Genomic DNA, 14,632 nt, shown 5'->3' with positions numbered 1-14,632 from the left:
GCAGTCTCATAAGCCATACGGATGATGCTTTGCAGCCAAAAAGAAAGAGGTAGCCGTAGCCTTTTGACCTCTCCGCTTACCAGAATAGACAACAAACAATGAAGATGTTTGACGGAAATCTTTGGTTGCTTGTAAGTAGAACTTTAAAGCACGAACCACATCAAGATTGTGCAACAGACGTTCCTTCTTTGAAGAAGAATTAGGACACAGCGAAGGAACAACAATTTCCTGATTGATATTCCTATTAGAAACAACCTTAGGAAGGAATCCAGGTTTGGTACGTAAAACCACCTTATCTGCATGGAAAAAATAAATAAAAGGTGAGTCACACTGTAAAGCAGATAACTCAAACTCTTCGAGCCGAAGAGATAGCTACTAAAAACAAAACTTTCCAAGATAGAAGCTTAATATCTATGGAATGCAACCACGTTTTGATAGAATCAGGCTTTCAATCTCAGTCAGACGCAGAGAAATTAGATTTGGATGCTTGAACGGACCTTGGATTAGAAGGTCCTGCCTCATTGGCAGAGTCCACGGTGGAACAGATGACATGTCCACCAGGTCTGCATACCAAGTCCTGCGTGGCCACGCAGGCGCTATCAGAATCACCGAAGCTCTCTCCTGCTTGATTCTGGCAACCAGACGTGGGAGGAGAGAAAACGGTGGAAATACATAAGCCAGATTGAAGGACCAGGGCACTGCTAGAGCATCTATCAGTACCACCTGGGGATCCCGGGACCTGGACCCGTAACACGGAAGTTTGGCGTTCTGTCGGGACGCCATCAGATCCAATTCTGGTGTGCCCCAAAGCTGAGTCAGCTGGGCAAATACCTCCGGATGGAGCTCCCACTCACCCGGATGAAAAGTCTGACGACTTAGGAAATCCGCCTCCCAGTTCTCTACCCCTGGGATATGGATTCCTGAGAGATGGCAAGAGTGATCCTCCGCCCATCGGATAATTTTGGTTACCTCCATCATCGCTTGAGAACTCCGTGTTCCTCCTTGATGATTGATATAGGCTACAGTCATGATGTTGTCCGACTGAAATCTGATGAATTTGGCCGCAGCTAGCCGAGGCCACACCTGAAGCTCACTGAATATCGCTCTCAGTACTAGAATGTTTATCAGGAGGAGAGATTCCTCCCGAGACCATAAGCCCTGTGCTTTCAGGGATTTCCAGACTGCACCCCAGCCTAGCAGGCTGGCATCTGTCGTTACTATGAGCCACTCTGGCCTGCGGAAACATATTCCCTGAGACAGGTGGTACTGAGATAACCACCAGAGAAGAGAATCTCTGGTCTCTTGGTCCAGATCCATGTAGGAGATAAATCTGTATAATCCCCATTCCACTGTTTGAGCATGCATAGTTGCAGTGGTCTGAGGTGTAGGTGGGCATAAGGAACTATGTCCATTGCCGCTACCATAAGTTCGATTACCTCCATACACTGAGCCACTGATGGCCGAGGAATGGAATGAAGGGCTCGGCGGTGATTAAAAGTTTTGATTTTCTGACCTCCGTCAGAAAAATTTTCATTTCTACCGAGTCAGAGTCTCTAGGAAGGAAACTCTTGTGAGAGGGACGAGAGAACTCTTTTTTATGTTCAACTTCCACCAGTGAGATCTCAGAAAAGCCAACACGATGTCCGTGTGAGACTTGGCTAGCTGGAAAGTCGACGCCTGAATTAAGATGTCGTCTAGATAACGCGCCACTGCTATACCCCACGGTCTTAGAACCGCCAAAAAGGACCCTAGCACCTTTGTGAAAATTCTGGGAGGTGTGGCCAACTCGAAGGGAAGGGCAACAAACTGGTAATGCCTGTCCAGAAAGGCGAATCTGAGGTATTGATGATGATCTCTGTGAATAGAGATGTGTAGATACGCATCCTTTAAGTCCACGGTAGTCATATATTGACCCTCCTGGATCAGAGGAAGAATAGTCCGAATACTCTCCATCTTGAAAGATGGTACTCTGAGGAATTTGTTTAGAATTTTGAGATCCAAGATTGGTCTGAAAGTTCCCTCTATTTTGGGAACCACAAACAGGTTGGAGTAAAAACCTAGCCCTTGTTCCGCTCTTGGAACTGGGCGAATCACTCCCATGGTATGTAGGTCTTCTACACAGCGTAAGAATGCCTCTCTCTTTGTCTGGTTTGCAGACAATTGAGAAATGTGAAATCTCCCCCTTGGGGGGGGGGGGGGTCTTTGAAGTCCAGAAGATATCCTTGGGACACAATTTCTAAAGCCCAGGAATCGTGGACATTTCTTGCCCAAGCCTGAGCAAAGAGAGAGAGTCTGCCCCCTACTAGATCCGGTCCTGGATCGGGGGCTACCCCTTCATGTTGTCTTAGAGGCAGCAGCAGGCTTCTTGGCCTGTTTACCTTTGTTCCAAGCCTGGTTAGGTCTCCAGACTGACTTGGATTGGACAGAATTCCCCTCTTGCTTTGCTGCAGGGGAAGCTGAAGCGGGACCACCCTTGAAGTTCCGAAAGGAACGAAAATTATTTTGTTTGGTCCTCATCTTATTTGTTTTATCCTGAGGTAGGGGTTGGCTTTTCCCTCCAGTGATGTCTGAAATAATTTCTTTCAGTGCAGACCCGAATAGGGTCTTTCCTTTGAAAGGGATGTTCAACAATTTAGATTTTGATGACACATCAGCAGACCAGGACTTAAGCCATAACGCCCTGCGTGCTAAAATGGCAAAACCTGAATTCTTTGCCGCTAATTTAACCATTTGGAAAGCGGCATCTGTAATGAAAGCATTAGCCAACGTAAGGGCCTTAATTCTATCCATAATATCCTCTAATGGAGTCTCCACCTGGAGAGCCTCTTCTAGAGCCTCAAACCAGAAAGCAGCTGTAGTAGTTACAGGAACAATGCATACAATAGGTTGGAGAAGAAAACCTTGATGAACAGGAGGAGACCCTCTAATTTTTTATCCATAGGATCTTTGAAAGCACAACTGTCTTCGATAGGTATAGTTGTACGCTTAGCAATAGCAGAAATAGCTCCCTCCACCTTAGGAACAGTCTGCCACGAGTCCTGTATGGTGTAAGATATGGGAAAATTTTTCTTAAAAACAGGAGGGGGAGCGAACGGAATACCTGGTCTATCCCACTCCTTAGTAACAATAGTCACAATCGTCTTAGGGACTGGAAAAACATCAGTGTAAACAGGAACCTCTAAGTATCTGTCCATTTTACACAATTTCTCTGGGACCACTATAGGGTCACAATCGTCTAGAGTAGCTAATACCTCCTTGAGCAATAAGCGGAGGTGTTCCAGCTTAAATTTAAAGGCCGTCATATCAGAATCTGTCTGAGGGAGCGTCTTTCCTGAATCAGAAATCTCTCCCTCAGATAACAAATTCCTTACCCCTACTTCAGAACATTGTGAGGGTATATTGGATACGGCTACTAAAGCGTCAGACGGCTCAGCATTTGTTCTTAACCCAGAGCTGGCACGCTTTCCTTGTAAACCAGGCAGTTTAGAGAAAACCTCTGTGAGGGTTTTATTCATAACTGTGGCCATGTCTTGTAAAGTAAATGAATTAGACGCACTAGAGGTACTTGGCGTCACTTGTGCGGGTGTTACTGGTTGTGACACTTGGGGAGAGCTAGATGCTAAACCCTCATTTCCTTCTAACTGAGAATCATCTATTGCAATATTTTTAAGTGCTAAAACATGCTCTTTATAATTTATAGACATATCAGTGCAAGTGGGACACATTCTAAGAGGGGGTTCCACAATGGCTTCTAAACACATAGAACAAGGATTCTCCATGGTGTCAGACATGTTAAACAGACTAGTAATGTAACAAGCAAGCTTGGAAAACACTTTAATCAAAGCAAATAACACTTTAAACAAAAACGGTACTGTGCCTTTAAGAGAAAAAAAGCTGCACAAACTGTGCAAAACAGTGTAAAAAAGCAGTAAACACAACAAAATTTTTACAGTAGCATCATAAAGCCTTAGTAACTTTGCACAACTATGCAAATAAACAATGAACCCCTTAATGTAAAAACCGGATTGAAAAAACTTCAAAACCGGTAAAATAATGTTCACCATCTTTCCACAGCTCTGCTGTGGCGTCTACCTGCCCTTTAGGAACGATTTGTGGGGAAAAAAACTCTTTACAGCCCTCAAATACAGCAGGAATCTCTGGAGAAGTAGCTGGATGCTTCTGAGGTAAATAAACCGTGCAACTGAAAATAGGCCCCTCCCACCTCACTCAAAGTTATGGGGCCTAAAAAACACCACAGAGTGTTTCTTAAACTAGCCATGTAGGTTAATAACCGTTAAACAAGCCACAAAGACCCCTTAAAGTCCCTCAAAAAACGTTTTATTTGTAATTAAACCAAAACGTTTTTTCCTATTAGTGTCACCAGTAACTATGAGCCCTTTATGCAAGCTTGGATTCCTCTTTTACTGAATACAGCTTACCTTTCCCTCATTGGGATATTGCCAGCCTTTTCTAGAAATAACACAGTCTGACTAGAAAAAAATTGACTGAACATACCTTAATGCAGTTTAGCCTGCAAACTGTTCCCCCAACTGAACTTTTCCTGTACTCTTCAGCCCTTGTGAGAACAGCAGTGGATCTTAGTTACAAAGTGCTAAGATCATCATCCTCCTTGCAGAAATCTTCATCCCTTTTCTGCCAGAGAGTAAATAGTACACACCGGTACCATTTAAAATAACAAACTTTTGCTTGAGAAATAAAAAAACTAACATTTTTGTCACCCCACTCACTTTGCCCTTCCTAGCAGTTAAGCAGGCAGAGAGAATGACTGGGGGGTGGAGCTAAGGGAGGAGATATATAGACAGCTCTGCTGTGGGTGCTCTCTCTGCCACTTCCTGTAGGGAAGAAGAATATCCCACAAGTATGGATGAATCCGTGGACTCGATACATCTTACAAGAGAAAACTAGGGTGACAAATCTTGATGAGATTTCTCAAATCTTCCATAATAAGGTTCAATAATTCTACACTGGTAGGGGAATTAATGAGAGAGATAAAAAAAGAGTTTTGGGAAAATATAGTCTTACCAAGAGTAAATAGCGAAAAATTGGAAAATGTGAATAAAGCTAAAAAAAATAATAAAGCTATTACTGAGGAAGAAGTAGAAATTGCGATTAAGAAAGCGGCAGATAATAAGTTGCCAGTAGAACTTTATAAAATTGTGTGTGAAGATTTCATACCTATTTTAACAAAACTATGTAATGCGTACTATATTAAAAACAAAAATAATCCAATTTCTAAAAATGTTACAAAAACAATTACTGTATTAGTGTTAAAAAAGGAAAAGATCCAGAGTCAATGGATTCTTATAGACCAATCTCGTTATTGAATTTGGACTAAAATATATTAGCCACAATAATAGCAGATAGACTTAAAATTGCAATAAATAATTTAATTAATCCAAATCAAACAAGATTTATGAATGGAAGAAAATTAACTTTAAACATCAGGAGGACCTGTTTAATTTTAGAATATTTCTGGAATTTAAAAGAACAAGAGGAGAAGGACAATGTAGAAGATGCGGTTTTAATAACTATCGACGCTGAAAAAGCTTTTGATGCAGTCCAATGGGACCATCTGTATATGGTGTTACCTAAATTTGGTTTCACAGGACATATTGCAAAGTATATTAAAGCTATTTATAATGGCCCGATTTCTTTGATACTAGTTAATGGAAAGATGTCACCTGAGAATGTATTAGGAAGAGGAACAAAACAGGGTTGCCCCTTATCCCCTTTATTGTTTAATCTAGCTATTGAACCACTTGCTTTTAAATTATCCCAGATTCTGCAGGGGTTCTGTGTAATACAGTTGAAACAAAAATTCTGCTCTACGCTGATGATGTTCTTTTATGTATAAGAAATGCAAAGAGAAATATTCTCCTGCTAATTGACCATTTGAATAAATATAGTTCATTTACAGGCTATAAAGTCAATAAAAAGTCAATAAAAAGTCAATAAAAAGTCAATAAAAAGTCAATAAAAAGTCTGAGTTAAGTTAACCACAGTTAAGGAAAACTAATGACTTCTAAAAATACTATATTTAGAGAAGTAAATACAAAACCGCAGACACTGCCGTCTGTAACTGTTCATTAAAGTCTGGCGGTAAAAGGGCCCCTCCAGATGGAGGAATATGAGTGCTATGGGCAGCTGCATGTGTATTAGTAGATGAATGTAGGGTGTGCACCTCACGGGACGGAGACTCCTAAAAGGTAGAAGGCTCAGTAGTACTAAACATATTAGCTTTCTTTGATAAGACCTCATATCTTTAAACCCTTTTTTGTGCGAGAAAAAAAACACAAAATGCAGAAACACTCGCAATAAACCCCTTATCATAGGGAAATTACAAAACAAATTAGTACAACACAAAGAGAAAGTCCAGCACTCACTTGCAAGCTCTCAGTCTGACGGCCTTTAAAGGAACATTAAACTGCTGTTATTGCATTTTATCCTATTCCTACCATTCGGCGGGCTTACTGCTCTACCACTCTGTGGCTGTGTTGTTGCTGCTAAATGCTTTCACTTAATAACAACACTTACAGTTGAGCAGGGCAGATCTAGTAGGGCAAAAAATGTCACTGACTTGTGACAAAGGTGGCATCAATAGTCACTGAGTTCTTCAGTACGACCCATTGTACTGCTAATGTTTTTCTATGGAGATTTTATGGCTGTGTGCTGGATTTTATCCACCAGTTAGCAATGGGTGTGGGATGATACAGCTGAACTCAGCAATTAGTAGAGGTGTCCACATACTTTTGGCTGTATAGTGTATCTTGGCATGCTCTAGAACAAAGAATAGCAAGAGAACAAAGTCAATTTAATAAAAAGTAAACTAGATTTTTTGTTTCTTCCAAATTGCATGCTCTTTCTGAATAAAGATTTTTTTTTATGTTTTAAATCCCTAATATTTTTACCTCCAAAGCCTGGCAAATTCAAATAAAAACAGAATTTATGCTTACCTGATAAATTACTTTCTCTTACGGTATATCCAGTCCACGGATTCATCCATACTTGTGGGATATTCTCATTCCCTACAGGAAGTGGCAAAGAGAGCACACAGCAGAGCTGTCCATATAGCTCCCACTCAGGCTCCGCCCCCCCCAGTCATTCGACCGACGGTTAGGAGAAAAAGGAGAAACCATAGGGTGCAGTGGTGACTGTAGTTTTACAAAAATAAATTTGAACCTGACTTAATTGCCAGGGCGGGCCGTGGACTGGATAGACCGTAAGAGAAAGTAATTTATCAGGTAAGCATAAATTCTGTTGTCTCTTACATGGTGTATCCAGTCCACGGATTCATCCTTACTTGTGGGATACCAATACAAAGCTTTAGGACACGGATGAAGGGAGGGAACAAGTCAGGTAACCTAAACGGAAGGCACCACTGCTTGCAAAACCTTTCTTCCAAAAATAGCCTCCGAAAGAAGCAAAAGTATTGAATTTGTAAAATTTTGCAAAAGTATGCAGTGAAGACCAAGTTGCTGCCTTACAAATCTGTTCAACAGAAGCCTCATTCTTGAAAGCCCATGTGGAAGCCACAGCTCTCGTGGAATGAGCGGTAATTCGTTCAGGAGGCTGCTGTCCAGAATAGACAACAAACAAGGATGATGTTTGTCTGAAATCTTTAGTTGCTTTTGAATAGAATTTTAAAGCACGAACCACATCAAGATTGTGTAACAGTCGTTCCTTCTTAGAAACTGGATTAGGGCACAGAGAAGGAACAATGATTTCCTGGTTAATCTTCTTATTAGAAACCATTTTTGGAAGGAAACCAGGTTTGGTACGCAAAACCATCTTATCTGCATGGAACACCAGATAGGGTGAATTACACTGCAAAGCAGACAATTCTGAAACTCTTCGAGCAGAAGAAATAGCTACCAAAAACAAAACTTTCCAAGATAATAACTTAATATCTATGGAATGTAAAGGTTCAAACGGAACCCCTTGAAGAACTGAAAGAACTAAATTTAGACTCCATGGAGGAGCCACAGGTTTATAGACAGGCTTGATTCTAACTAGAGCCTGTGCAAACGCCTGAACGTCTGGTACTGCTGCCAGACGCTTGTGTAACAGGATAGACAGAGCAGATATCTGTCTCTTTAAGGAACTAGCTGACAATCCCTTCTCCAATCCTTCTTGGAGAAAAGACAATATCCTTGGAATCCTAATCTTACTCCACGAGTAACCCTTGGATTCACACCAACAAAGATATTTCCTCCATAACTTATGGTAAATTTTCCTGGTGACAGGCTTTCTGGCCTGGATCAGAGTATCTATAACTGATTCAGAGAACCCACGCTTAGCTAGAATTAAGAGTTCAATCTCCAAGCAGTCAGTTGCAGAGAAACTAGATTTGGATGCTTAAATGGACCCTGTATTAGAAGATCCTGCCTCGATGGCAGCTTCCATGGTGGAACCGATGACATATCCACTAGGTCTGCATACCAAGTCCTGCGTAGCCATGCAGGCGCTATCAGAATTACTGAAGCCTTCTCCTGTTTGATTCTGGCTACTAGCCGAGGGAGAAGAGGAAACGGTGGAAAGACATAAGCTAGACTGAAGGACCAAGGCGCTACTAAAGCATCTATCAATGCCGCCTTGGGTTCCCTAGACCTGGATCCGTAAAAGGGAAGTTTGGTGTTCTGACAGGACGCCATCAGATCCAATTCTGGAATGCCCCATAGCTGTGTCAGCTGAGCAAAAACCTCCGGGTGGAGTTCCCACTCCCCCGGGTAAAAAGTCTGACGACTCAGAAAATCCGCCTCCCAGTTGTCTACTCCTGGGATGTGAATTGCAGATAGGTGGCAGGAGTGATCCTCCGCCCATTTGATGATCTTGGTTACTTCCTTCATCGCTAGGGAACTCTTTGTTCCTCCCTGATGATTGATGTACGCTACAGTCGTGATGTTGTCCGACTGAAATCTGATGAATTTGGCCTCCGCTAGTTGAGGCCATGCCTGGAGCGTGTTGAATATCGCTCTCAGTTCCAAAATGTTTATCGGGAGAAGAGATTCGTCCCGAGACCATAGGCCCTGAGCTTTCAGGGAGTCCCAGACCGCACCCCAGCCTAACAGACTGGCATCGGTCGTGACAATGATCCACTCCGGTCTGCGGAAGCACATCCCCTGAGACAGGTGATCCTGAGACAACCACCAGAGAAGAGAATCTCTGGTTTTCTGGTCCATTTGTATTTGAGGAGACAAATCTGCATAATCCCCATTCCACTGTTCGAGCATGCACAGTTGCAGTGGTCTGAGATGAATTCGGGCAAAAGGGACAACGTCCATTGCCGCAACCATTAATCCGATTACCTCCATGCACTGAGCTACAGAAGGCCGAGGAATGGAATGAAGAACTCGGCAAGTAGTTAAAAGCTTTGACTTCCTGACCTCTGTCAGAAATATTTTCATTTCTACCGAGTCTATTAGTGTTCCCAGGAAGGGAACCCTTGTGAGCGGGGACAGAGAACTTTTTTCTATGTTCACCTTCCACCCGTGAGACCTTAGAAAGGCAAGAACAATGTCCGTATGAGCCTTGGCTCTGTGAAAAGACAACGCCTGTATTAAGATGTCGTCCAGATAAGGTGCTACTACAATGCCCCGCGGTCTTAGTACCGCTAGAAGGGACCCTAGCACCTTTGTGAAAATTCTGGGAGCGGTGGCCAACCCGAAAGGAAGGGCCAAGAACTGGTAATGAGTGTCCAGAAAGGCGAACCTTAGGAACTAATGATGATCTTTGTGGATAGGAATATGTAGGTACGCATCCTTTAGATCCACGGTAGTCATATATTGACCTTCCTGGATCATCGGTAAGATTGTCCGAATGGTTTCCATTTTGAATGATGGAACTCTGAGGAATTTGTTTAGAATTTTTAGATCCAGGATTGGCCTGAAAGTTCCTTCCTTTTTGGGAACTACAAACAGGTTTGAGTAAAAGCCCAGTCCTTGTTCTGCAATTGGAACTGGGTGTATCACTCCCATCTTTAGAAGATCTTCTACACAGCCTAAGAACGCCTGTTTTTTTGTCTGGTCTGAAGACAAACGAGAAATGTGGAACCTTCCCCTTGGAGGAGAGTCCTTGAATTCTAGAAGATACCCCTGAGCAACAATTTCTAATGCCCAGGGATCTGGAACATCTCTTGCCCAAGCCTGAGCAAAGAGAGAAAGTCTGCCCCCTACTAGATCCGGTCCCAGATCGGGGGCTACCCCTTCATGCTGTCTTGGTAGATGCCGCAGGCTTCTTTGCCTGTTTACCCTTGTTCCAGCCCTGCAAAGGCTTCCAGGTTGCTTTGGGCTGGGAAGCGTTACGCTCTTGCGAAAGGAGCGAAAATTAGCCTTGTTTTTGGCCTTAAACGGTCTATCTTGTGGAAGGGCATGGCCCTTTCCCCCAGTGATATCCGAAATAATTTCTTTCAACTAGGGGCCGAATAGGGTCTTTCCCTTGAAAGAAATATTTAGTAATTTTGTTTTGGACGACACGTCAGCCTACCACAATTTGAGCCAAAGCGCTCTACGCGCCATAATGGCAAAACCAGAAATTTTCGCCGCTAATTTAACTAATTTCTAAAGTGGCATCTTTGATAAAAGAATTAGCCAGCTTTAGAGCATGAATTCTATCCATGACTTTGTCATATGAAGTCTCCCTCTGGAGCGACTCCTCCAGCGCCTCAAACCAAAAAGCCGCTGCAGTAGTTACAGGTATGCAGGCAATCGGTTGAAGAAGGAAACCTTGTTGAACAAATATTTTCTTTAGTAAACCTAATTTTTTATCCATAGGATCTTTGAAAGCACAACTGTCTTCTATTGGTATGGTTGTGCGCTTGGCTAGTGTTGAAACTGCTCCCTCTACCTTAGGGAACGACTGCCACACGTCCCGCCTGGGGTCAGTTATGGGGAACATTTTCTTAAAGATAGGGGGGGGGACAAAAGGTACACCTGGTCTCTCACACTCCCTAGTCACAATATCCGCCACCCTCTTCGGGATCGGAAATGCATCAGTGTATACAGGGACTTCTAGAAACTTGTCCATTTTACACAATTTTTCTGGGACCACCATGGGGTCACAATCATCCAGCGTAGCTAAAACCTCCTTAAGCAGTATGCGGAGGTGTTCCAGCTTAAATTTAAACGCTAAGGAATCTGATTCTGCCCGCTGAGAAACCTTTCCTGTGTCAGAAATTTCTCCCTCGGACAGTACATCCCTCACTACCACTTCAGAGTGTTGTGAGGGTACAACAGATAAATCATCCAAAACTTCTGATTGCTCATCCTCTGTTCTTAAAACTGAGCTATCACGCTTTTTAGGAAAAACTGGCAGTTTGGATAGAAATGCTGCAAGGGAATTATCCATGACTGCTGCTAATTGTTGTAATGTAATAGGGGCCAATGCACTAGAGGTACTAGGCATCGCTTGCGCGGGCGTAACTGGTGTCGACACATGGGGAGAGGAAGGAGGACTATCCTCGTTACCTTCCGTTAAAGAATCATCTTGGGCTACATTTTTAAGTGTCACTGCATGGTCTTTAAAATATTTAGATACCTTAGCACACTTTAAACACAAATGTAAAGGGGGTACCGCCATGGCTATTAAACACATAGAACAAGGTCTATCTGTAGGCTCAGACATGTTAAACAGACTTACACAGCACTCAAATACAGTAAAATACAATTTTTGAAAAAACGGTACTGTGCCTTTAAATAATAAAAAGCGCACACTTTTTTTACTAAATCTCCAAAAATCATCCAATCTTTATGATCCCAATGCTTTCAAATGATTGCACAGTAAATTTCAAGTCAATTAACCCCTTACTGCCCAAACCGGAGCAAATTAAAGCTGGCAACCGGTTAGCAAACTACAGCACCATGCCACAGCCTCTGCTGTGGCCCTACCTTCCTTGGGGATTAGTTTTGATCGAAAATAAGCCTCTCTGAAGTCCTCAAGTAATCTCTGGACTCTTCACATGGAGCTGCATGAAGCGGTCTGTAAAATCAACTGCGCAACTGAGGCGCGAATTTCAGGCCCCCTCCCTCTTCACTCTGGAGTTGTGGGGCCTTCCCAAGCCAAAATAGGTGTCTAAATATATGCCATGCGGAATAAACCCCAAAAAGGTATTTCAAATGTAATATAAACTTGTATAAATATCAGATTTTTGTAAAAAAAAAAATCGATTGCCCCTTAACAGTTTCCACCAGTGTTTTGAGCCCTTTCAAATAAGCCTTCCTTCTATACTAAGTCTCAGAATATGGCTTACCTTTCCCACATGGGGATTCTTGTCAGTCTTCTAGCATTACTAAGTCTTGACTAGAAAAAATGACTGAAACGTACCTTAAAGCAGGTAAGCCTACAAAATGTTCCCCCCAACTGAAGTTTTCTGGTACTCAACAGTCCTGTGTGGGAACAGCAATGGATTTTAGTTACAACATGCTAAAATCGTTTTCCTCTCAGCAGAAATCTTCATCACATTCTGCCACAGAGTAAATAGTACAAACCGGCACTATTTTAAAATAACAAACTTTTGATTGAAGAAATAAAAACTACAAATCTAACACCACATTCACTTTACCATCCCGTGGAGATGCTACTTGTTAGAGCGGCAAAGAGAATGACTGGGGGGGCGGAGTCTGAGGGGGAGCTATATGGACAGCTCTGCTGAGTGCTCTCTTTGCCACTTCCTGTAGGGAATGAGAATATCCCACAATTAAGGATGAATCCGTGGACTGGATACACCATGTAAGAGAAATAAATATTTTATTACAGTTAAAACAAAGAAAAAATAGACACAAATGGTTAAGTGAAAGCTGCACCATTTTTAAATATGTAAAACATATACCCTTGTTAAGACAACAAATCATCTAGACACTTGAAGTAAATATCGCTTTTCTATAAATCTGAGCAACTTTAGAACAAAAAGATTTGATTAACTGATACGCGGACAATTTGCTGGCAAACTATGAAAAATTTGCATATGGCTGCAGCGGGAATACGCCAAGGTGAAGCCTGACTTCAAAGAGCTCATGTTAATTTCATGTTTGCATTTACACAAATTTAGAGTGTAAAAGTAAAACAAATACAATGAGCAGTGCATAATTCAGCTGTCATTTTTTCCAATTGCTCATAATTGTAACTATAAAAAGATAATATTCTACCATATGTGCATCTGCAAAACGGTGTATTGGTCAATTCCATAGAGAAGAAAAACGTAATCTAATACTCCCTCTAGTGGTAGTTTTTGAGATGAGCTAAATACAAGAAAACAATGAAAAACAAAACAAAAAGTAGGTTTTAATGAAAAAAGTATTCTGTGAAAACAGTTTTCATCGTTTACTGAATGACATACGCAAAATAGCTTGGGGACTTGTAGGCTATGTATGTTGGAAATTAAAATAAAAATACTTTTTAACAAGCAGCAAACTTAAACACCAGCAGCCATGTAATTCACAACTTGAGGCTACATTTGCTGATCAGGCTGTGATCTCAACTCACACAGTGGTGCTCTGAAACTGGCAGGAGGAAGAACAGCAATCTCCATACATATGGTTGAACCAACGGAGATGTGTCATCTATATAGTAGTACATTTCTTTCTGACAAATAAGTTCTATTTTACCTCAGACTGTATCATGTGACAGCCATCAGCCAATAACAAAAGGGATATACCTATATTCTGTAATTTCTTGCACATGCTCAGTAAGAGCTGATGCGTCAGAAAGCGTGCATATAAAAAACAAAATTTATGCTTACATGATAAATTATTTTCTTTCAAAATGATGATGGTCCACAGTTCTCCATAACATATGGGATATATTTCCCGCCACTAGGAAGAGGTCAAGAACCCATACAAGAGCTAAAAAATCCCTCCTACTTCTCAGTTTCACATATAGCCAAGTAGAGAATAGGAAACAAAAGGAAGGAAAGGCAAAGCAGGGTCAATAGAGGTGTCATTAGAACTGTCGACCAACATGAAGTGGGCGGGCCTGTGGACCATAATCATTTCAAAAGAAAATAATTTATCATGTAAGTATAATTGATTTTATTTTTTTTTATAAAATGATGATTGTCCATAGTCCTCCATAATATATGGGATTAATACTCAAGCCACTGGTCTATGTTACGGAAAGTGTAAAAAAATATTTTCTTTCACAGTTCCTATTTAGCCGAAACCATGGCCTGAAGAACTTTCCAGCCAAAAGCTGTCTGCGAAGAAGCGAAAACATAAAAACCATAACATTTTGAAAAAGTATGCAGAGAAGAACATGTGGCAGCTTTGCAAATATGTGCCAAAGATGCATAATTCTTCAAGGCTCACAATATTGCCACTGCTCTTGTTGATTGAGCTCTAATACATTTAGGAGGCGACTTATCTGCCACCAAGTAAGCCTTGTGAATCACCCGTTTAAGCCAATATGCCAACGTTACCTTAGTAGCTTTTTGCCCTTTACAAATCCCAGAGTAATGCACAATCAAACAAGAAGTTTTTCTAAACGCCTACGAGGCCAAGAACAAAACTAAGAGAGAGATAGGAGGTAGGAGGTTTTTAAAGCTCTTGTATGGGTTCTTGACCTCCTCCTAGTGGCAGGAAATAAATCCCATTTGCTATGGAGGACTGTGGACCAACATCAT

General features: G+C 41.7%; 1 protein-coding gene across 1 annotated transcript in view; it reads right to left on the bottom strand.

Annotated features, from left to right (window-relative positions):
* Window positions 1-14,632, bottom strand: part of KIAA1328 (KIAA1328 ortholog) — a 791,949-nt gene that overhangs the window by 458,293 nt on the left and 319,024 nt on the right. The gene's annotated exons all lie outside the window — the stretch shown is intronic.

The sequence above is a fragment of the Bombina bombina genome, chromosome 2 (genome assembly GCF_027579735.1).
Source record: "Bombina bombina isolate aBomBom1 chromosome 2, aBomBom1.pri, whole genome shotgun sequence".
NCBI classification, from domain to species: Eukaryota; Metazoa; Chordata; class Amphibia; order Anura; family Bombinatoridae; genus Bombina; species Bombina bombina.
The sequence above is the reverse complement of the archived record's forward strand: the minus strand, read 5'-3'. Positions and strand labels throughout refer to the sequence as shown.